The 26,553-nt window shown below is 35.2% G+C and overlaps 1 protein-coding gene across 1 annotated transcript in view; it reads left to right on the top strand.

The window, feature by feature from the left end:
• Positions 1 to 26,553, top strand: part of SHANK1 (SH3 and multiple ankyrin repeat domains 1) — a 3,668,399-nt gene that overhangs the window by 3,106,608 nt on the left and 535,238 nt on the right. The gene's annotated exons all lie outside the window — the stretch shown is intronic.

Raw genomic sequence — 26,553 nt, 5'->3', positions numbered from 1 at the left:
CAAAACAGTACTCAGATCTCCAAGAAAATCCATAAGGTTTTCTATGGTACATTTTGCTTCTCTAAAATACATTTTACTTCTCTAAAATACACTTCAGAGCTCTAGACCCCATGTCTTTAAGGGATTACCCTTCTCTGGTTCCTCAGCATAATTCACTTATTTCCTTCACAGTTATTAGCATGCAGTATTAGCCAGTTAGAGTGTACTGAAAGGAAAGAGGAGAGAAAAGCACAAGTCAAGGTATAAAAAGTGATTTCACTTTACCTAGAATCGATAAGTAGGCCAAGAGAGGCAAATGAAAGGCAATTGGAGTTACTTCAAGTTGGACTGGTTCATAGGGTCATATGACGATACTAGGCTATTGGCCCAGAGGCCCTTATAAGCCTAGCCAAAAATTTCCCCCATGTTCCCCCATGAGCACTTGGAGGTGAGGTGAGATGGAGACCTTTGCTTAGAGCTCCATTTCACCTAAAGGTCACCCCTCGGTATGCATATCATATCTGGGAAATGGAGAGATATGCAAAAAGATTTTATGAATGGTGTAGACTCACTTTAAAACATTTGTCCTTAGCCCAAAAATTCTTACTTATGTTCCTGATTTTAAGAAAAAGTCTATGATTTTGTTTTCCGCTATGCTGTGATCACAGAGCACAAAATATATATGTTTTTCATTTATTCAAATAGGTTTATCGTAGTATGCTACATCTATATCAATAACTACTTCGATGTTTTTGAAAGCTGGGAATAGTTCAGTTAGCCATTGCATGCCGATTGTTTTTAATGTAGCAATATATTTTTATGGCTTTGAAGGCAAATTTAAAAATAAAGTAAAATGTATTTTCTACATTCTAGCATTAATACGCCAGAATATATAAATCTTCAGATTAAAACGAAAAGCTACCTGGTTTCCCATTGAGGATTATTACTATTTCACCAGGAGGTTTAGAGAGGATTTCCTAGCTGTTCTGTTGTGCTCCTGAAGTCAAAAAATTATGTTTTCTCAAGGGCAAATAAATCTGCTAACATGCTTCACTTGTAAGTACAAATGTTCTCTCTTTCCATATATGATGGTAACCCATTGAAACAGGACTGCTATCAAAAAGTGTAGGACCAGTAACACAGAGTCCTGCAACGTGCAATTTTAAAAAATATACTGTGTCAGTGAAGTACAGAGAATGTCGACTCAGTGTAATTCTATTAAAGTTCTTTTTGCAAAGCAGCCCCCAATGTGGGGAGCTTTGCTCCCACTCCTGCTACCTATAGACTCCTAAATCACTTTACTTTATAGTAGGGGAAATTTGCAGAGGTACTGCAGCCTTTTGAAATGCTGGCACTTTAAATTCCAAGTGCCAACAAGCCAAAGATAAAAACAATCAAAACACAGGAGAAGAGTGAATCTTGAAAATCTGTGTTCTTTAAGCTTCTGTTTGCAAGCGGGGCACCCCCCCCCCCAACTTATATATGCCAACTTGAGAGAACTTGCCTTGGAGAAAAGGAATATTCTGAGAAATGGCATCTTGGTCTTCGTATATGTAAGTCCATCCTTTGGCCATTTGGTCTCTATATTTCAGAATTCACTCTAGCAGGCCCTGACATTTCAAATTTTTAAATGCAGTAAAAATGGCTCAGACTTGCAGCATAACAAATGTAGGTTCAAAAACAGAGAAAGTGAAAGAAAATAACCTCGGTCGCTCACGGCAGGTAAAAAATAAAATAATTTATTTAAATGTTAGCGCTTTCACAGTTTAACTAACTGCTTCATCAGACATAAAACATCAAAAATACAGTGTTATTTAAAATAATTTCAATTAATGACATCATGTAGACAATCATGTTCTTAAAGGCATAATGCTATAGCATATAGAGAACAAGCAACAATCCTACTTAATGTTTCAGGGGTCTATCTTTTAAGAAAGGTTTTAGAGAGACTTTGGCATTAAGTCCAGGAGATCTATCTGCCTGAAGCCGTATTGTCCATTTTTGTTTGGCCACTTCTGTTTCATTCTTAAAGTCTCCTCCCCTTCTTCCCTCTTCTAATACCTCTAGCACAAAAAAAACTAAAATTGTGGTCATGACCTTCTTTTAGGACATGTTGTGCCAAGGCACTAGTTTCTTTAGTATTGCAGATGTCCCTATAGTGTTCCAGCTTCCTATCTTTTAACATACAATTGGTTTTACCAATGTAAAAGGCATAACAAACTTTGCAAAAACGAAAGTAAACTAGGTTGCTCGTTCTGCAATCAGCATAGAAATTAAAATCAATATTAAAGTGCAAGGAAGGGTGTTGAAAAATATTCCCTACATATATATACTTGCAAGCACTACATTTCCTACATTTATGTGTTCTGACTCTGTCTGAGTATAGTCCTTTCTTCCTCTTTAAATTTTAGCATAGAAGTCTTTTCAGTGATAGATTATTCCTGAAGGAAAAGGATGGTGTTTCACCTATTATATCCTTAAATTCATCTGTGGTATCAAGAATATTCCAGTTAGCCTTCACAATATCACATACTCTGTTGAAATCAGTGGAGTATGGATGGGTGATTCTAATAGCATCATGTTCTGCTCCACGTTGATTTATGACCCCATTCATATCTATTGCAACTGCTTCCCCATAGTAAGGTCTACAACTATTATGTCTTTCCTCCCAGGCTTCTTTAATATATCTGTCAATCTCAATAGCTTTATACCCCCTGCTAAGAAATTCTCGCTTAAGATCTGATAATGCCCTTTCCAAGCGAATATCATCATTAAATAACCTCATTATTCTAAAACCTGTCCCTTAAGGATATTCCTTTTTACATGCTGGAAATGCATGCTACTGTTATATAATATGTTGTTTCTTCTGACAGGTTTTCTATATAAGCCTGTTTGCAAATTATCTAATTCCCCTCTATTGATTTTCACATGTCAATATCACTGTATGAATATTTATAGGTAAATTTAAGGAACCTAGTAGTAGTGTGTAGGTATGTAATGAATTGATTCAAGTGTTCCACTGTACCATCCCATAGCAGAAAAATTTCATCTACAAAATGTGTGTACCATCTAAGATGTTCAGTAAATGCATTATTGGACAAAACATAGTCCATTTCCCATTGAACCAAGCATAGGCTGGCGTAGCTATTTGCACATGGTGTGCCCATAGCCATGCCAACCTTCTGCAAGTAGAATTCACTATCACATATAAAAACATTATTATCAAGAATCATTTCAAGTAATGTACATATGAGAGATACTTTTCTGTCACTCCAATTTTTACTATTCAAAAATGTTCTAATATTAGATATTCCCCATTCATTCGGAATAACAGTGAATAATGATTCTATATCCATATTGACAAGACAATAGTCACTATGTATATTGCATGTTTCTATGAACAAATACTGTAGAAATGCTTTGGTATGTCTCAAAATGGTATCACATTGATCTAAAAGTGGATGTTGATTCTTCTCCACATATATAGATAGGGGTTCAGTCACCCAACCTTTACCGGAGACTATAGGACACATAGGTGGTTCATAGGTTCATAGCTTGGTACTAGGCTATCGGCCCTAGGGCCTATGCAAGCCTAGCCATAACAAATCCTTGGATATTTCTTCCCACAATATTTACTTCTCCAGGCCCCTGTCTAGCAGGGCGACTGACATGATCCCCGGGGTGAATTTCTTATCTCCCATCCAATCATCAAGGTTCCTTTTGAAGAGGGCCAATGAGGCACTCTGCTTGATATATATGGGCAGTCTATTCCAGAGTATGGGGAGTCTCTGGGTCAGGAACCTATCCCTCCAGCATGTTTTGTTCATTGTGATAACAAGGTTTAGATCCCTGGAGTGTGTGGCTCTGAGGGATTGGGATTTCTTTAAGTGGCCACAGATCCTCTGTTGTTGATCACATCTATTTATTTCACGACAACACTGCACACAGGTCTACATGCACGAAATAACATCACCATAAAACAAAAAACACACGTTAAGCGCTTTCATCTGCTTAAGGCAGACTTCTTCAGAACAATTCTTATGTCTACTTCATCGTTATTTAAGCTTCTTTTGGCGCCAAAAAGCAATTTCCACTTCATAGGATTTAAAGGTATACATTCTTAAATTGCATTATCTCATTATTTAAAGTAGTACTCATGCTGGGAATTCAGTACTTCTCATATTGATGTAAATAATTAAATAAATAACTTTTCTAAAAACTCCTATACAATTATTTCCTTAAAAACTTTCTATAAAATTATTAATAAAATAATCTAATAAATAATCCCCTTATAAAAATATACACATAATAATAATTTATAGTGAAATTTTGTAATAATAATACTGTACTAAACTGTATATGTATGTGATACATTTCAATGTTAATTGTTGTAAAGTTGTAAATGAATTATTAAATCGAGTTAAAAAATACAATAATTTTATACCACAATGAAAAATTTTGTAGTGAATATTAAGGCATAACTTATATACACTACTATACATTATATATCAATCTATCCATAAATCACATTTTTAAAAAAGGCTTGATACTAATGAAATCATTCAATCCAGGTTTTCTTGTAGCATCTGTGAGCATTTGCCACCAACTTTCTTTACACGCTAAATTGTTTTTCCAATCTCCTCCTCTAGGATTCAAAATTTCCTGATCAATAATGGAAAATGAAAAGGTATGCGTGTCCCCTACTTCATTGATGTGTCTATATAATGCATTTTTCTGATCTTTGTTTTTAATTCTGTAATAATGTTCATATATCCGTTTATTTAACTTTCTCTCTGTCTTCCCTATGTAAAAAGCTGGGCAGGATTTACATAGGGCTATATATACCACCTGCTTGGTGTGACAACATCCTCCTTTACTCTTGATCTTATTCGAATTCTCATTTTTTAAAATTATCTGTGATGTTGTATGAATATATTTACATTGGGAGCAATTTCCACATTTTCTGGTGTGTGTGTCTAAATTCTTTTTCCTTATAAATTTGTTTCCTGATTGCTCTAATAATTTCTTGATGTTAGGAGCTGTTCTATATACTATAGTAGGCTTCTTTCCTAGCTTTTCTCTGATGCCTTCATTTACTGTGAGTATCTCCCAATGTCTTTCAACTATATCTTTAATATAATTCACGTGAGGAGTATATGTGAGCACACATACTCTTCCTTCTTTATAGATCTTATTTACGTCCTTTCCTATTGAAACTTCTGATCTTCCTAAAAGTGGGATGTATTTACGATTCCATTCAGAACTCACATATTTGATAGTATCATTTAACATCTCTGTCGGATACCCTCTATCCCTAAATAGTGTGTATATATGATTCATCTCACTTTCCAAGTCTTTACTGGTTGATGACATTCTTGCTCCTCTTATGCATTGTCCTTTTACAATGTTTTTAAAAACATACCTTGGGTGATTACTACTGTAGTAGATATAGTCATTTGAAAATGTAGTTTTTCTATACACTTTGGATGCATATCCATCATCTATTTTGTAAATGAATGTATCCAAAAACGCAATTCCATTTTCACTTATACTATATGTAAATTTTAAAAATTCTGTCGTGGTGTTTATGTAATCTATAAATTTATGTATATCTACCTTATCTCCCTTCCATAAAATAAAAATATCATCTAAAAACCTGGCGTAAAACATTATGTTGTTCTTGTATATGCTGTTCATGACATACATATTCTCCCATTCTAACATTACTAGATTTGCGAATATGGGTGCACATGATGCACCCATTGCCACTCCTTTTTTCTGTCTATATATCTCGCCTTCGAAAAATATATAATTGTAGTCTAAAGTTAATGACATCATATCCATAATAGTTACTATTTTGTCCCAAGGTAACTCTGAATATGTTCTCAAGCTATTACAGAAAAATTCTAGTCCTTCTTCCTTGGGTATACTAGAAAATAAGTCGCAGACATCAATCGTCACAAAAAAATACTCATTGTTACAAATCTGGGGGGTCAATTTTCTTAAAAAATCCCAGGAATCAATCATCAAGTGTGGAATATTTTTATAAATATTTTTCACCCATTTGTCTATGGTGTACCCTATATTAAATGTCTTTGATTGTGATCCTGATATGATGGGCCTGAATGGGGGATTAGATATGGATTTATGTATCTTCGGAATGCCCACAATGTGGGCCATAATAGGATATTCTGTCTTTATAAAGTCATATATTTCTTTTGTTATTCTATTGTCTAAAAGGTATTCCTCTATATATAAATCAATGCGTTTATATCCTATATTCACTTGGTTCCACGATATCGTTTCATAATTCTCTGGTATATTCAATATATATATCAATATATAAATTATTGTATTTTTTAACTCGATTTAATAATTCATTTACAACTTTACAACAATTAACATTGAAATGTATCACATACATATACAGTTTAGTACAGTATTATTATTACAAAATTTCACTATAAATTATTATTATGTGTATATTTTTATAAGGGGATTATTTATTAGATTATTTTATTAATAATTTTATAGAAAGTTTTTAAGGAAATAATTGTATAGGAGTTTTTAGAAAAGTTATTTATTTAATTATTTACATCAATATGAGAAGTACTGAATTCCCAGCATGAGTACTACTTTAAATAATGAGATAATGCAATTTAAGAATGTATACCTTTAAATCCTATGAAGTGGAAATTGCTTTTTGGCGCCAAAAGAAGCTTAAATAACGATGAAGTAGACATAAGAATTGTTCTGAAGAAGTCTGCCTTAAGCAGATGAAAGCGCTTAACGTGTGTTTTTTGTTTTATGGTGATGTTATTTCGTGCATGTAGACCTGTGTGCAGTGTTGTCGTGAAATAAATAGATGTGATCAACAACAGAGGATCTGTGGCACCTTTATTACCGAAATCCAGCTAGCCGGTATTGTTTTTATACAGTTTCCATCCACATATCTACGTATTTCTTTAAGTGGAGCATGCCCAACAGTTCAGGGTTTGACATGGCCTTGTATGTTAAGCAGAGATCGTCTCTGAGTAGACGATATGCCACAGAGTAAAACTGGAGTTTTTTTAAACAGTCAGTATATGGCATCTGCTTTAGGCCTGTGATTCTTTTAGTGAGGTATTTCTGTGGCCTTTCCAGCTGTTGCAGATGTCTTGTGAGGTACATACCAAACGGGGCATCGTACTCTATAATGGGTCTAATGAGGGATGAGTACAATGGGACAATGACCTCCTTTTTTCTGGATGAAAAGCGCTTAGTGATGAGGTGTGCCACATAGAAGGATTTCCTGACTGTTGGTGCAATGTGGTTATTGAAAGTGAGACCACTGTCCACTTGTTTTCCTAAGTCTCTCATCACACTTTCGATGTTTAGTGTCCTGCCACCTATGTGGTAATTCATGGGTACATGTTTTTTTCCAAAGGGGATAACTATACATTTCTTGGCATTAAGCTTGAGCCCATGGCTCTGGCACCAGGCATCTGTTTCTGTAAGGCCCTTTTGTAGAATATCCACATCATTTGCGGATTCAATAATGGCTCCCAGTTTGCAGTCATCTGCAAACTTTGTTAGCCAGAGTCCCTTAGTGTTGGCCTGTACTTCAGAGAAGTAGATGCCAAACAAGAGTGGTCCCAGGACTGAACCCTGAGGTACTCCACTTGTCATTTGTCTGGAGCTGGATTTGGAGTCGGCTACTTTTACTGTCTGGGTTCTGTCAGTAAGCCAGTTAGCAACCCATCAAGTGATGTAGGGATTTATGCCCAGCTTAGTAAGTTTATCTATGATTCCAGAGTGGGGGATGGTGTCAAAGGCCTTGGCAAGGTCTAGAAAGGCTGTGTGGACTGCCTTACCCTCGTCCACAGCTCTGGAGACTGATTCGAAGAAGTCAGTCAGATTCAGGAGACAAGATCGGCCCTTCACAAACCCAAACTGGGTGGGGTCCAGTGTTTGAAGGTTGCCAATGTCTTTGTTTATAAGTTCCATGATAATGCGTTCCATGCCCTTGCAAATCAGGCTTGTCAGACTGATGGGGTGGTAGTTCCCGGGATCTAAGGTGGATCCTCCCTTGTGGAGCGGGAGAAGTGTAGCTGTGCGCCACTCAGTGGGCACGAAGCCTGAGGGGAGGCTATGATTAAACATGACACTTAGGTGAGGTGCTAGTTCATTTTGTAGTTCATGTAGTACACAGCCTGGGATGTCATCTGGTCCCATGGATGCTGTATTCTTAGCTTTGGAGAGTGCAGTTTCTACCTGTGTGGCCGTGATTATCAGAATTTGGCAATCTTTTGGTATTGAGATGGGCCCTTTAGGGGGTGAGAGTGGGGTGAAGTTGGCACTAAATCGATCTGCCAGGATATTGGCAATATCCTTGGGATTAGTATATTTAATGCCATTCTGTTGTATCTCAGAGCAGATCTGAGCATTGCCATTTAGATTCTTGACATAACTATAGAATGCCTTGTGGTTGTCTTTGGAATCTTTGGAAATTTTATTTTCGTAACTAGCTTTTGAGGATTTTATGAGGGATCTCAGCTTCTTACTGAGGCTGGTGAGGGAGTTTTTTGCATCCTGGGATTTTCCTCTTTTTTGCAACAGTTTCTTCCTGCTGTTGTATAGTTTGTTTATAGCAGGGGACCACCAGATTGGCTTCCTTTTTTTGGAGAAGAGCATCTTGGTTCTGTTTGGGATGGCACGATTCATGCACGAGTGGATGTGCTCGTACAGTGCCTTAGTGTAGGATTCTGCAGTCGAACTTCCAGATCCCATCTGCGTGGGTGTTGTGAAGTTTGTCACTTCTGACTTCACTAGCTTGAAGTTGGCTTTGGAGAAGTGTTTTAAGGAGGTTTTCTTACTGGGGGGTGGGGGTGGGATGTGGATGTCAAGGGCGATTTGCTAATGGTCAGACCTGACCAACGAGGGGGTGACCATTGGTGTGGAGCATCAATCTCCCATGTTGGTAATGACCAGGTCTAGGATATTGGAGCCCCTGGTGGGACAATGGATTAGTTGATCCAGGGCGTTGGAATTTATGAATTCCAAGAACCGTTGGGAAAAGGAGTTGGTACCCGAGTTGTTTTCCCAATTAATGGCAGGGTAGTTGAAATCACCCAGAATTAGGGTGTTTGGTTGTATCTTAATATTTTCCAGTATGTTTAGAAAGGTGTAGTAAGAATCTTGGGGCATGGTTGGGGATCTGTAGCAAGCTACAATTTGGATTGCAGTCTTACCTAGTGTTAGTTGCACCTGGAGAATTTCAGATGCATTGTGTTGGGCAACTAGCCTGGAGGTGTGAATATCCTTGGTGAATATGGACACTCCTCCACTTTAGTGTTTCGGTCCTGGTTTTGTGGCCGAAAAGTGTGGTAAGAATTGTAGCCTGGTATTGCAGGGGTGCTCTCTGGAGCCTTGAACCAGGTCTCAGTTACTGCACAGATATCGATGTTCTCCATTTTTAGGAGTGCCTCGAGAGAGTGCATTTTGAGGTTTAGACTTCTAGCATTGAGTAGCATTACCTTAAGATTTTGCCTGCTTCTATCTGTTACGGTGGTGATTTTATCCTTTGAACCTTTCCTAAAAAAGGCACTATAGGGGTGGTGAGAGCTTTAGCCAGTAAACTGGATCCCAGGGGTGATAGGTGCAGACCATCTCTGGCAAAGCATCGTGGTTTGTCAGTCATGTCTTCCCAGGCAGACAAATACTGGATCCCCTTTGAATGACACCAGAAGCTTAGACAATTGTTGAAGTCAATCATTTTGTCCTTATACTGTGGTATCAATCTGGGCGAAGGCAGGATACTACTCAGGGCTAGGGTCATACCTGCCTGGGTCACATGATCCAAGAGCTCTTCCATATCTCTTTGTTTACAGACTTTAGGTAGCCATACATATTGGGAAGTAAAAGGCTATCAACATTAAAATAATTAAACAAGGATTCAGTAATCATATTAGTTAATAGTAAATCAAATACTAAAAATTAAATTTTCTCTATAATTCCTTTCACAGTAACATTAGATATATTTAAATAGGTGTCTGAATCATTCCAAAAAGTACTCATCTGCTGCAAATAAAGGTCTTTATCTAAAATCACAATACCCCCTCCCTTGTCAGCTGGTCTAATTTCTATTCTGCATAAATTCTTCAATTCATTCAATGCAGCATATTCAGCCTTTGACATATTATGATATTTAACTTTGTCTTGACAAGCTAATACATTTCTAATTTGTTGCTCACATAATTCAGTGAAAGCATCCACTATAGGATGTGAAGGTGGAATATAAGTGCTAGGCTTTTTAAATACATCGTACATACATGTATCATTTTTATATATGGCTTTCATATTTAAAGTTCACCCAAATAACTTTAAACTTTTCAAGACTTCTACTAAGTCTGTCTTCTGACCAGGAATAAAATTAAGACCTTTAGACAGTATGGATAATTGTGTTTCAGTCAAAAAATGAGAGGAAATGTTTATGACTAAACTTGTCTCTTCCATTTCCATTCCCGACTCCCTGGGTTGCTGGTACTCTGTAGCCACCGCACTCTCTCTCTCTCTCTCCTCCCTCTGCTTTTCAAGCATTCCCATATGGGGAGTGAATCTTTCAACAAAAAAAAACTTTTTTCCATGGTTGTAAGAGAGATTCCAGTTGTTTCACTTCTACAGGACATGGTACCATGGTTCACAGTCTAACTATCCTCTCATCAGAGAGATTTGTATTAGTTTTCTTACTGGCCTCTGTCAATTGTGTGGACCCAATATGGTTTGTTCGTGTAACCATTGTATCATTGACATTAAATGTATTTGTTGTAGATACTTCCACCTGAATAATGGACACTGGTACCTCCTCCGATGCTGCTATTGGTTTTTCAACCCTCAATTCCATTTCCATATTAGCAGACTGCGAATCAGTAACATTTCTGTTCCTGGGCCATGAGAAAACCGCCCCTTTCTCAAAATGTTGGCTGTCTCTTTGAAGTTTACGAATCTTCGTCGCTTGTAATTTCTTTTCATATAACATTATGTTTTCATATAGTAAATCCAATTTGTCTCCCAACACATCCTCTGGAAAACTATTGAATATTTTGTTTTGTAATATATTAATTTCATCATGCAGCTCCTTCGCTTGTGGTTGAAAAAAATGGATAATGAGCTGCATGTATTATGCACTGAGCCCAAGATTTAATAATTGACAGTCCCTAAGTAATACAGGATAGCTGGGCATAGTCAGTACCCTGAGGCATCTCGGCACCACTTTATGCTACAACGAAGCTTCAAAATGAAAGTGTTGCCATTGCAGCCACTTATATTTGTATAGTTTATTTTCTAATGTCCGATATTTTTCCTGGAAGTTCTCATACATGTTCTTATCTTGTATTGTAGGAGTACCCTGTGACAAAATCCCATTCGATAATAATGGATTAATGATAGCATTTATCATGCTAGCCCAGTAATGTGTAACACTCACAGAATCATTCTATTTAATTGCAGGATTATATAGTAGCTACAATTGGATGTTAGTCACATCCCCTTCTGCCATGTCCAAGTATAAGCCAACAGATTGGAATAAATGCAGTAAAAATGGCTCAGACTTACTGTGTAACCAATGTAGGTTCAAAAACAGGGTAAACGAAAGAAAATAACCTCGGTCACTCATGGCAGGTAAAATATAAAAGAATTTATTTACATGTTAACTGTTTCACAGTTTAACTAACTACTTCATCAGACATAAAACATCAAAAATGCAGTGTTATTTAAAATCATTTCAATTAATGACATCATGTAGACAATCAAGTTCTTAAAAGCATAATGCCATAGCATATAGAGAACAAGCAATAATCCTACTTAATGTTTCAGGGGTCTATCTTTTAAGAAAGGTTTTAGAGAGACTTTGGCATTAAGTCCAGGAGATCTATCTGCCTGAAGTCGTATTGTCCATTTTTGTTCGGCCACTTCTGTTTCATTCTTAAAGTCTCCTTCCCTTCGTCCCTCTTCTAATACCTCTAGCACAAAAAAACAAAAATTGTGGTCATGACCTTCTTTTAGGACATGTTGTGCCAAGGCACTGTTTTCTTTAGCATTGCGGATGTCCCTAGAGTGTTCCAGCATCCTATCTTTTAACATACAATTGGTTTTACCAATGTAAAAGGCATAACAAACTTTGCAAAAACTAAAGTAAACTAGGTTGCTTGTTCTACAAGCAGCATAGACATTAAAATCAATATTAAAACGCAAGGAAGGGTGGTGAAAAGAATTCTCTACATATATTTACTTGCAAACGCTACAGTTCCTACATTTATGTGTTCCAACTCTGTCTGAGTATAGTCCTTTCTTCCAACCTATGCTTGGTTCAATGAGAAATGGACTATGTTTTGTCCAATAACACATTTACTGAACATCTTAGATGGTACACACGTTTTGTAGATGATGTTTTTCTGCTATGGGATGGTACAGTGGAACACTTGAATCAATTCATTACATACCTACACACTACTACTAGGTTCCTTAAATTTACCTATAAACATTCATACAGTGATATTGACTTTCTAGATGTGAAAATCAATAGAGGGGAATTAGATAATTTGCAAACAGACTTATATAGAAAACCTGTCAGAAGAAACAAGATATTAGATAACAGTATCATGCATCCCCAGCATGTAAAAAGGAATGTGTTTATTGTCATGTTCATTTGCTAAATTTATTTTTTTTTTATTTAATTCTTCCTGCCTTAAATATTTTTTGCTCTAAAATTAAGCAAACTACTAATTAAAATTCTGTCATTTATTCCAGGATTCATAGTTGCGTTCAACAACACCTGCCAAAAGGTCTCCTTGTATTCAAGAAAACTGGACCAGTTACCCCCTCTCTCCTGTTTTTTCACCTTTTCCAACACACAAAATCTAAATTTGTTAAAATCTTTACATGTAACAGTATGCCTGTACATGGCATTAGTTCCCTCCTGTCTTTTAGTGGCATAGTTGTGCTGGTAAACCCTCCTCCTCAATTCATTCTTCGTTTTACCTATACAATAGGCATTACACGTTTGACATAGGGCAACATAAGCAACCCCTTTTGTCCTACAGTGGTAGTTCCCTTTAATCGAAATGACCCTATCATAACCTTCAGTGACCAAGTTCTTAGTCTCGTACATAAATCTACATTCCCTACAATTTACACACTTACTCATCTTCCCCAACACCAGTCTATCCTCCTTGTTCTGGCTTCTTTCAAATAGGGACTTAGTATTGTGCCCTTGATGAGTAAGTGAAGAAGTAAGAATTAAATAACAAAAACAAATAAATATAGCAAATGAACATGGCAATAAACACAATTAGAGAGTGTACTTCACTGTGTAGTTGTTTATTTTTTGTTTTTAGATGGAGTGTTTAGTTAGAAATTTCAGCTGGGAAGGCTTAATAATAATAATGTTAACAATATTAACAAAAGTATGTACAAACTTGCTTTTGGTAAACATGCAAGGTTAGGAAGTTCCAGTTTGAAGGGATTAGCAACATTATGTTTTACTTGTTAAAGAAGAATGATAAAGTTTTTTATTGTTTTTAATGGACGTATATATATGTTTTGTGGATCACATGACTTTTAAATGGTATTTAAATGATGGGAAATGATGTGTTTTATGTATCTGATGAAGTTGCATTTTGTTTATTGCTAATAAAGGAACAAAAGCGCTTATATAGCCTTTATTGGAACTAGTGGTGTGGCTACTTTATTTGAGAAGTATTCCTAGTGCCTTTGAATTTTTTGAAACATTTATATAAAAGTAATCAAAGTATATTAACAAGTTCCCATTTACAAACATTATAGGATGTATAACAGTATATGTGATGCATAATCTAAACAATGTTACACAAATTATTCAATTCCTGCCTTCTCTTAAACCTCATCCCTCGCTGAAAACATTTTTCGGCATGTATTGTTTTAGTAAGTTCCATTTTTAATATGTAATTTGCTCCTATATCTTTCTAAAGATCCCACTTCCTGTTCTTTGATCTCTTTCACAATATTCACTACTTCAGGTATAGTTGGTTGAGATTTTGATTTCCATTTTCTAGTAATTGCTTTTTCAGCCGACACTTAAACTTAACATGGCTTTGCTATGTCTAGGCATTTCAGATACTGTATCCTGCATCAAAAAAATCATTCACTTAGTTGCACTCATTTGCTTGCTAGTGTGTTCCTGACAGCGTACTCTGTAAGGCATTTTTAAAGTCTCCAACTCATTACACAATATATGCTCCCAGTTACCTCTTTCTTCCCCATCACACCTCCAACATTTGATATCTGCCTGAGGTATCTGCCTTTGTAGTCTGCTTGGGTATAAAAGTATGCGAATACTTCCAGTCAAAAATCCTAAATCTTCTAGACTAACTTCAGACACGAGGCAAGACTGGTAAACTGAATAAACCACACAGTAGAATGCTAAGGACTGGTTTATTAAACAAAAACAATATACGGAAAAATGAAAGAAAATAAAACGTGTGGTACACAAACAAGGTACTAAGCGCTTTCACCCATCAAGATCCTGGGCATCATCAGAGTACTGAATACATAATTAAAATCCACCCCTTATATACATAACCACTAATTGCTTAATCAATGGAATAATAGCAATGAAATCTTCAAAATCAGCAAATGTAAAAAATTCTAAGTAATAGAATACAGTAAGAAAAGATAAAAAATGCTTATTATATTGTGCATACACATACTACACTAAAAATGGATATTATGTATATAATATCTTTCAGTAAAATAATTGATTATTAAATATAAATATATATATATATATATATATATATATATATATATATATATATATATATATATATATGCTATCTATTTAAAAATGCAGACACCTAATAAATATTAGTAAAAAAATGTATATACCAATGAATCTATAAAAAAAAAAATAGTTGATTAATTAACTGATCAAATAAAATATGATTTGTATTTTAATATACTCAATATAGATATATGCTCATTAATACCTGGCAGGGTACAGGCGTTTAAGCTAAGTTGCCAAAGGCATTCCTTGGCCTAAAGTGTAGTCTTCTCATCACCTCCCTTATTAATGTTGTGTGGAATTCAGTCTGTAATAAAAAATAAAAACCTCTTAAAATTGGGACATCTAGTACTATGTGTAAAAAGAGAACTCGTGGTTTTGTACTTTTTAATATCTCTGACATGTTCTACAATACCTTCTCTTAACTTCCTAATAGTTTTCCCAACATAAAATGCTGAACATGTTGAGCATGTCGCTAAGAAAACAATCATCTTGGTGTTACAATTACAGTAGCCAGGACATCTAATAGTTTTACCAAAATTGCAAATAGAAACATATGGACCATCTTTGATATATTTACATGTGCGGCAGGTTCCACATTTACTCATCCTAGACATTTTAAAAGTGTCCTTATTTGTGCTCATCGCATAGAATTCCTTTAAGTTCCTGCCTCTACTAAATGTAATCTTGGGATGACTACCAATAACCTCTATTAATTCAGCATTGTTCGTGAAAACACTTGCCCACGTCTCATGTATAATTTGGACAATATTGTGAGATGTTTCATTATAGGGTAATATAAAGGTGTCTTTTCTAGACATATTTGCATTCTCATTCGAGATATTATTACATCCAAATTTAATAATAGGTTTGTAAATCAGATGTCTTTTTGTAAAAATCTCTTTTTTGATGTTACAAATAAGTTTGTTAGGATATCCCCTATCCAGAAACATATTAGATAGTTTCTCAGTTTCTGACTGAAATGTAGTGTCATCACTAATAATTCTTGAAAGTCTTACCATCTGACCTTTAATCAGATTCTTTTTTTTGATGGTAGGGATGACAACTATCAAAATGTAAAAAAGAATTAGAAAATGTTTTCTTTTTAAAAATGTTGGAATGTATCACACCATCACTTAACAAGAAAACAATATCAAGATATTCACAATTGTTCTCGTAAATTTTGCTAGTAAATTTTAAAAACATAGATGTCCTACCTAAAAACTGCATAAATTCTGCTAATTCATCTCTATTACCTGTCCAAAAAATGAGAATATCATCCAGATATCTCAAATATAGGGCAATGTGTAGATGTGAAAACATAATCTGTTTCCCAGTTGGCTAGCACCAGGTTGGCGTAAATCGGTGCACATCTGGCTCCCATGGCCACCCCTGTGCTTTGTCTATAAAATTCACCATTCATATACATAAAGTTATTCTCCAGTATTATTTCCATCAATTTGACCATAAGTTTACATTTTGAAGTATTCATACCACTAAATTTCAATAAACTGGTCTCAAACATTTCCAGGTCTTTTTTATGGGGTATCACAGTAAGTAAATTTACAACATAAATAATAGCCATGATCATATTGGGACCCATGTTAACAGTGTGTTGTCTAACTTGCTCTAACAGTGCCAGGATTCTTTCAAAATATGTGGCAAATTCTTTAGTGTCTCCTTGAAAGGAACATTAATAAAAGATGCAATAGCCTCGGTTTTAGAGCCCTTAGCTGATACTATGGGCCTAAAAGGTGGATTGCTGGTGTTTTTGTGTATTTTTGGAATTCCAAAAATGGATGGAGTAATGGGAAACTCAATGGTTAAATATATATATATTCTTCTTTGTTAATAATTCCATCTATAAGGAATTCATACAATAGCCAATCCACTTTAGTATATGCCCTAGACATTTCATATTTTGTAACCTTTTCATAAGTGTTACCATTACTAAGCTTAATGGTCATTTTATTATAATAGTCAGTATTTGTCATAATTACCACACCACCTCCCTTATCTGGTTTCATGACCCCATATTTGTCTGTCAAAGTCAATTCTTTGAGACAAAACTTTTCAGCTGAGGTAAGATTCTGTGGTATATGTTCAGCTTCCTTCAAAACTCTTCTAATCTGGGTCTCACATAACTTTTCAAAAATATATATCATAGGGTTTTGTGGTGGTATAAAGGTACTGCTGCGCTTAAGCCTAAAAAAATTAGTATCTGTTATGTTGTCATTGTTATTGTTAAAAATCATCTCTAAATTCAGTAGTCTACTATATAGTTTGAGATTGATTAAAACTCTTCCAATATCATGCTTGAAAGATGGTACATAAGAAAAACCTCTTTTAAACAGGGCAATAAAATCCTGACCAAAATTGCTATCTGTATAGTTGTATAAACTGAAACCTCCATCAGAAATAATTGAATATTTAATCTGGTTATAAAGGGTGTCTAAACTCCGCGAACAACCTGTACCAATCATATTAGATTCAAAAAGAGAGTCCTTCACATTAGTAATAAAAATACTACTATTCATATAATCAGTATCATTCTCACTATGAATTTGTGGTATACTCTTCTAGACTTCTGTTGCTTATTTGGGAACCATGCAAGAGTATTTACTTTTTGATGTGAAAAGTATCAAACAAAAAAAATATATTTGCATGTTACTTTTGCTCCCTATAGTGTCAGTGTATCTCATGTACCCTTCCAATAATTTATTAAATAGCGCAGTTTCAAATGTGAACTGCATCTACTGAAAAATATGGTACTTTGTGTGTGCGCATGTCTGTGTGTATATATATGTGTGTGCTTCTGTCTTTCTGTTTGTGTAAGTGCATGTGTGATTCTGTATGAGTATGTGCATGCGTGTATATACGTGTCCTTTTCTGTCTTTCTGTTTGTGTAAGTGCATGTGCGACTGTGTGCTTTTGTGCGTGTTTCTGTCTTTCCTTTGTGTATGTGAATGTGTGAGTGTATGCTTTTGTGTGTGTTTTTCTGTCTGTGTATGTGCAAGCATTAACCTTTATAGTTTTCTTTGCCCAAAATCATTCGTAAACTGTATTTAACCAGTTCTATAATTATAAATTGGATCACATTGATATATGCTGTTTAGAAAAACTGTTTTATATATATATATATATATATATATATATATATATATATATATATATATATCTATATATATATATATATATATATATATATATATATATATATATATATATATGCTTTAACTAAAAAGATGCAAATATATAAAGCCTTTGGACCGGATTAATTAATCCCGACTGTTACAGTGCAGTTAGGGCACAGAAATTTTGGTGCACATTATTTATTTCAAAATGCTTTAACTTATGAATAGTTATTTATATTAGGGGGTACCACCAGTACAAATGTGCACAGGCGTGCGCAAGCACGTGCACACACACACACACACACACACACACACACACACACACACACACACACACACACACGCACACACCTAAGAAGGTTAAACGCAGTTTTCATTTCCTTTCTTCTGTTATGCATTAAAGTATTTTGTGCCTAAGTTATTTTAACCTCAGCCAGTACACAAATGGATGGCTGTCTATGCATAGAAAAGCATTCTTTGTTTTCCAGCTATGGCAAAGTCACGATGAAAATAGGAACTAGGAAAAACAACAACTGGAAATGGGAATCTTCTATAAATATTGAAAATGTTTCTGATGAGTTTGCTCATTGGCAAAGAGAAACTGATTTTTTTACACTATTGATAAATACTTTTATGTGCTTTTTCAAATTAATGCATTTTAATTAATTACTGATAGGCAGCTTTAAAATATACCTTTGCAATATAGATTTCAGTATTCACAAACTGTAGTGATTACATTAGCTGGATAACACATTTCCTATTTTTTTCTATTGTCCTAGTGTAGTAGGATACAATAAGAAAGCAAGCTCTTCTTGACCCCAAAAAAAACTGCATGTAGTTTACATTTTTATTTTAAAAATGAAAACATATGAATTAGAGATGTATGCTGCATGTACTTTGTATAACATGTAATACTGTTACATAATATTTCATCTTTCATTTTTTGACTCTTCTCAGGTTTAGTATCTTTTTAGTTCAGTACTATATGGTAGCACGTAGAAATTTAACTATTAAATCAAGTTAATTGCATTTTTTACTCCTTGCTGCAGTTTCTTTAGTCCTGTTTGTATTGCATCTACGTTTTATTTTCCAGAAATTAAAGTTTGCTGTGCATACACAGTGGTGCATTTGTTAACATAGCTGCTTTATTGCTGTTGGCTCTGTTTTGTTCCTGGCAGGGTCATTTTTTTTTTTGCAGAGTCTATATGTACTTCTTGTGTCCATATTTGATTTTGTATGGTGTTCCAGTTTTTTCCCATGTACTGTTTATACTGTTCAGTTAAATTGGTGATTCTCTGTGTTGCCCCTTGGTATCCATGTGGTGTGGAAGTGTGTGTGTGTGTGTGTGTGTGTGTGTGCGCGCGCGCGTGTGCGTGCGTGTGTGTCTGTGTGTGTGTGTGTGTGTGTGTCCTCTAACATTACAGAATTCCATCCCATAAGGCTTTGTGCATATTGTTGCCTTCCACCATCACCATTTCGTCTTTTGCCTTTGTTGTCCTCAACCCCTTTGTTGCCTTTCTGTTAGCCTGCCTGTACTATTCTCCTTCACTTCCCACCTTCTCCCATCCTCTCCTGTCCTCCATCCATTGACTGTGCCTCACATTAACCTGTAGCCACATTGACCTTCTCATGTTTCTTTTTCTTCTTTTTTTTTTTTACTTTTCTCACACCATTGCTTATATCCCCAAGCAGTCCAAAGTAGACCATCCTTGACCCATTAACATAATCCGTTCAGAAATTGTTTGCTCAGCATCTCCTGCTTCCTCCTTGATGTAAGTGTAGCACAGTATAAGCCACTGTCCTGAAATGCCACTCTGCCATCTTCCTAATTATACCCTTATTCCTCTGACTACAGTAAACTACATACATGCATGATCACTGTTGCCCAACTGTGTCTTAACTTGGATATCCATAACGACCTCTGCATAGGTAAGGACTCTTCTAGAATTCTGTCTTTTCTGATATGGTCCTGCTCAAGTTAAACCTTCTTTAGCCAGTAGCTCAGTCATTCTTCACTCCTTCTTTATACTGGGGTGCTGAATATCCCTTTCTCCTCTTGACAGATTCATATTTTCGGTGAGTTTTAACACCTTCCTTGTATCCTTTGCCATTATCCTTTCCTCACGATCCCCTGATGCATCTACAGGACAATGCACTTCATCAATCCATCTGTTCTTCCCTCTTGTTCTACCTTAAGTAGCAAAGCACTATTCTTAGGTTCTTAGCCCCTCTGCTCCATTGCCCAACCTTTTCTTGACAGTCTTCCTTTTCTGTGGCCTCACATTTGATTCTCTTTTCTATATAGAATGTTGCTCCATCCCAGCCTTCTTTATCTTTCTAAAACAAACTGTTCCAGGAAACTCTGAATCCCACTTTCTTAAGACAGGATCATTATCTCTGGCACAAGCAATGTCCATTCTTCATGCATCCATCACCTCTTTCAGATGTCTTCGTATGTAGGCCACTTTAATTGCAGAAGGGTGCTATGCGTCTATGCTCTGCATCATGCTTGTCTGTCCCTCTCTTTGCTTTGCCTGAATAATTACCCCCCTCTTCTGTTTCTGTGGCACTTCCACTCCCCCTTGCTTCTTAATATATAGGGGCAGTGACTGAGTTGGTTTGCCTTTCCTTTTCAGCTCTAAGCAAAGCTAGCTATCCCTTCTGGGATAAGATGGAGCATGTGTTTGCATGCAAATGTCCTCTGATCAGCTTGTCTTTATTCTCCTGTAAGCCCAAGCATTTATTGGGTCTATATTGAATTATCAAAAATCCTCTTGCATGAATAAGTAAATGTCGACATATAAACAGCGATATGCAAAGACAGCGAACGTACAAAACCATGAAATACAAAACGTCGAATCCCCATAGTTGGACAACTCCACTTCCCGCAACATACTGCCTACCCAAACAAAATAAAAACAAACACTATTCCCGTATCTACATTTCACCTACATATCCCATATCCTAATAAAACCTACATGACACACAAATACATCTAACTATAAAAAAACAACACCGGAAAAGTAAAAAAAAATATTACCGTATATACTCCGCTACTCAACTACATTACTATATATACACTAAACTTAACCCTATTTCTAACCCTAATATCTAAGTTAAACATACCACTACATATGCACTTACCTTAACCCGCTCCCTAACCCTAAGGTCAGTAACTACTGCACACTTACCTTAGGGAGCTATACCGGATAAGGAAATCACCTACTGCCGTGGACAACTATGACAGTTCGATCTTCGATTTTTGTGGTTCTGGATGTTCGCTGTTCTTCAACTTCGCTGTATACGTGTCAATGTTTACGTATTTGCACAAGAGGATTTTTGTTAATTCAATATAGACCCGCATTTATTCCCTTTCCAATGCTTCAGTAACTAATAATAATAATTCCTAATACTTTCCTCCCTTACTATGTTTGTTGCCAATACAGATAACTCATTGAATAATGCTACCTCCAATTCCATACCATGGCATCTTTCTATCCCTTCTTGGAAGCACAGTAGCTGTCTTCTCTGACAATCGTATCTACCACTACCCTTTTGCTGAGCACGATGATCATTTCCTTGTACATTGTACTGAGTCTGATCCCCATGAACAGTTGTAATGAAACACTGGCTCTTTTTTCTCACTCCTGTTCTTCTTTCTGATCAAGTTTGCAATCACCAAAATTATCTCCTATCTCGGCGCCCACTCTCTCATTTCCTTCACTTCTTGGTCCATGTTACCACTCTTTTAACCTTTACATGTTCATATATATATATATATATATATATATATATATATATATATATATATATATATATCTATATATATATATGTGCATGCAAACCCACATTCACACACACATATATTGCTAATGTGTGTGATGTGTGTGTATTTGTGCATGTGTATACATACACGCTCACACATGTATTATTTATTTGTGTGCGTGTATGTGTGTGTGTGTATGTATATATATATATATATATATATATATATATATAGATATGTGCAAATACACACATGCTTTATGTGTGTGTGTGTGTGTGTGTGTGTGTGTGTGTGTGTGTGTTTTTGCGGGCGCATATTATTTATGTATGTGTGTGTGAATGTGCATATACATGTGTGTATGTGTGTGTTTATACATATATTTATATATTCCTCAAGTTGGACTGAATAACCTTATGGATAGCAATTGTTTTGCCAACAACAGATGATCGACAAAACAACTGATTGCTATACTGGAGTAAGATCTCTGTTACAGTCGTTATTGGACATTTGCTATTACTTCTGGTTGCAGCTTATACTCTAGAGTCCTGAATCATGCATGTTGTGAAGCAATGTTCTGGGATAATAATATTGTTGTACATTAATGGACAAACAGAATTATTATTTGTACCTCCAGAGCTTGCATATTTAAAGAATGACTTCTTATGGTCAGGAAATCTCACTAGTTTATGTTCTTTCTTAAATGTGCAACAGTTCTTTTAACCTTTTCAGAGATTAAATTAAATTTTTTGTTAAATCATTAGATATTGCTTATACACATTAAATGTGTGTCATGATTTCTTGTACCAAGGCAAACTGAATTTATGTTTAATAAAATTTTGTATGTTTGAACCCCTAAAGTGTATAACACATTCCAGTATCCACTCTCCAGGTGATTTTGCTATATGGAAAAACAAATGGATTTTCTATAATCTTACAGTTGTAAGTACAGGGGTGAAAAATAAATCACCCTATCAAAATATTCCATAGTAGTGAGATCATCAAGTCAGAACCATAGATTCCAATACTACACTAAGGTAACTAATATCTCTGTCTGATATAGATGAAACACTGGTACAGTTGTCAAAAAAATATCTTCAGAAAATTAATATGATGTTCCCAACTCTTCATTTGGGATCAATGAAATGCTGTTTACTAAGTTATTTACGTTATTTGGCCTAATTGCTAATATTTCTGCCTCTTATTATACCCTTATCAATATTTCTTTTTATGGAAGAAAACACAAAAATAGCTGCATGTCTATTTCCAGATGCTGATAGAAGGCTGATAGTAGGCAAATATGTTTTCAAAAGTTGAAAAGATGTATATTAATGTCATTCCAAACCTCAGTAATGTTGACAATTATGTAGTTTTCCCTGCCAATAACAGATTTATGATCATGACACATATTTGCCAATCTTATTGTATTATTTTGATATACTTTCACAGGGTAAATAGATCTGCCTTTAATTAATGATATTAAAACAGTTTCACTAAAACCAATGAAACTTCAATAAAAAAAAAACTGTAATCCTGGACTTTGTACAAAAGGGCATACTTTCATAAAGAAATCAAGCACTTTCACGTTAAAAACAGCCCATTATCAAGTTTTCTTAGCAGGTCAATCTACACTAAAATGTTTAATAGACTTCTACCAATTGGTTGTTGTGGAATTTTAGCATGGCTTAACAAAAAATGTTTTATGCTCTGCTTTATTTTGGGTTTTCTAAAACCCCTCATCCTGTCAGATGGATAACATCTGGGTAACAGAAACCAGCATGTGACTACTTTGGACAAACGTCATCATGGGTAATGACTACATGTAGTGTGTTCCTGGCCTCAGATTTGACCCTTGTATTTTAATTATGTTTCATCCTATTCTATATTTGATATGGGATGGATATCAAAATGTAATGATGATTGTAAACTCCAAGCCCCACTATCATCAAATGATGACATGAGTACAGTTAATATTTATTTGAATTCTGTAAATAACTGTGCCAGGTGTTTTAGGCTGATATTTACTGGAATATTAATTTGAAGTCATGTGTTATGGTCTATGAAGTACAGGACCATTATGTGTGGATTTTCAGAACATATTAGTGGTTGGTTAGTGATATAAATGATCTTGGAGTAACTATTAATAAATTGTTTTGGAAATTATTCCACTGGTCAGAAATAAAGTATGCAAGTATTAAGACTTGTATTCAGAGCCATAGTGGGTATAAGCTTGGTTATATTATCTGAATCATATGTCTTCATTTCATCTAGCATTACAGTACAATGCGGAAGTTTATATGTACACATAGTGAGACAAAATTTATGAGAAGGTTTATAAAAGTTTCCTTGAGCATGTTACTTGTCTTAGAGAATACTCATATTCAGACAGATTGAGGAAGCTGATTTTATATAGTTTAGCTCACAAGATTGTCAGAGGTAAATTGTATGTGAAGTTTATATCAATTCTACTAAGCAAGCACTTCTTGCACTCAAGGTTCAGAATAATTAAAGGAATTCAAGGCACTCCAACGTCACTAATTATATTGCTAGAAATGCCACAAGTAAAAGAGACAAGATGCTGTAACTCAGACTGTTGATAGACTTTGGGTTTGTTTTCCTTTAAGTTTTAGATGTCCTAATGACGTGTCTTGAAACTAACCGCAGTTTTTTTTTCATTTTTTTGTCCTTGTCGTCCTTTTTTTCCTCTGAAAATTTTTTATTAGAAATTCAAAATCAACAACAATAAATACTCAGTAACAATGAAGTAACTATGTTAATATCAAACAAAGTAGAACATGGGTTAATTTTCTTGTCAATAAAGTAGAAAAAACATATAAGCTACTAATAAAACAACTATGTACACAGGGTGTCTGCTAACTCACAATTAAATATGTATGAATATTTACTGATATTGCCATCAAACAATCATTGTTTGTTTAAAAGTTCACATAGTGCTTTCCACGAATTGTATAAGGAAGGGATTCTTGTTCTTATTGTAATAATCTCCAAATGATCAACTTCAGAAGCGATGTTTCTAAATTCATTGAAGGAGGGAATCTTGTCACTTTTCCAATTCCTTGTAATTACTTTCCTTGCAACTGACAATAGGCTCTACAAAACTGGATATTTTACCTTTGCAACAGATTCAGGTATTGGAGTATTAAAAAGGGCTAAGGATTTAGTTAATATAAATTTATCAGAGTATAAAGCCTGTAAGAAATTATTAATGTTATCCCAGTATGATTTAATTTCAACACATTCAAAAAATGTATGTTTCCTACCAACTTTCCCTTCTAGTTTGTATCTCCCACAAGAAGATGCTGACTGATTAACATCAGCTGTCATCAGCTCTGCTATACTTTTTTTCATTTCTGACAGGAAATTTCATTTTTAAAATATTCCTTTCAGTTTTTTTAAACAAATATCAATAAGCTGAGGCCTTTTATGGAATATTATTCAAAAACAAAAATTTAAGCCTATAATTTCTTGTCAGAATTTCACTTGGAAGTTTATTTCTTCAAAATACAAAATGAGTCACACAAAAGGAACTTCTCAAGATTCTTCTCTAAGGAAGGATATACCGTTTGTTCGTACCAGCTTATAGGAGCTCTCTCTTAAGATGGATAAAATGGGCAGTAAAATTGAAAACTTCAAGGAAAGCAGTACTAGATAAATGAAGCAGATACAAGAAATACTAAATCAACAAAAAAAACAGATCTCAGGGGTAGAAGATGCCTTAAATGACTTTGAAGGAAGACTGACTGAAGATGAACACAACTTGGAATTTCTACTGAAACAAAACATCCTGCTTTTAGAGAAAATTGATGATCTAGAAAATAGATCCCATAGGAACAATATCAGGATTTTGGATTACCCGAAGGCATTGAAAATTACAACATAACAAACTTCCTGACAACTTGGATTCCTAAAGTCCTTGATCTGTCAGAAGCTATGTCCCTTGGCATTGGGAGATCCCATAGATCTGGTACAGCATCCTTCTCAAAAAAATCAAATCCAAGATCTACTATTATGAGATGGTTTTCTATGCAAGACAAATACCTGATCTTTTGGACAGCCTGGGCAAAGTCACCTATAAAAAATCTAGGATCAAATAATAATATTTGATAATGACTTCTCATCTGTAGTAATGACAAGAAGGAAAAGCTGTCTGCCATTAATAAGATAACTTAAAAAGCCAGGTTAAAGAAACTAACCACAGGTTGGACATTTGGGCTGATTATAGGAACTATGATTCATATTTACTCCACAAATCCGTATCAAGTTGGATTTGCCAGAGGTAGATCCTATCCCCTCAGTCTGATCATTTTCTTTCATAGAGTCATGGGACCTTTGGGCATGTATGAATCTTTCCAAAAAGACTGTCTGGAATTACTTAAATCCTTTGTTACAATCCCTCCTTAGGTATTATCAGCAAATTCATGTAACTCAGTATTCACACAGCAAAGGTCAAGCTATGTCTTTCTTACAAAATAATGCCTATTGTAGTGATCCTCAAGGCTTTTTCTTGGTCCTCCTACTCTTTGTATTCTATTTTTCTACCAACATGGTAGTAGTTAAAAGGATATGCCTGACTAAACCTGCTGATGCCCACAGACTAGGTGCTCTCCTGTGAGAACATACATACTCCAGCATGGCTTGATCAAGATAACATCTGATGTACTGACCACGGGCTCAAGCCTAATGCCAAAAAGTGAAGAATGGTTTTATTTGAAAGCAAGGTTTCCCAAGTTCAATCCATGTTAAGGATACCACTTTAAAACTAACAATGTTATAAGAGAACTGGGTAGCTTTGGCAACAAGACTGTTATTTGGCAATAACATTTCAGCCATATTCATGAAATCATTCTGCTTAAAACAGT

The sequence above is a fragment of the Protopterus annectens genome, chromosome 17.part0 (genome assembly GCF_019279795.1).
Source record: "Protopterus annectens isolate FY-2018-M chromosome 17.part0, PAN1.0, whole genome shotgun sequence".
Classification (NCBI taxonomy): Eukaryota; Metazoa; Chordata; order Ceratodontiformes; family Protopteridae; genus Protopterus; species Protopterus annectens.
This window is presented reverse-complemented; position numbering and strand designations above follow the sequence as displayed.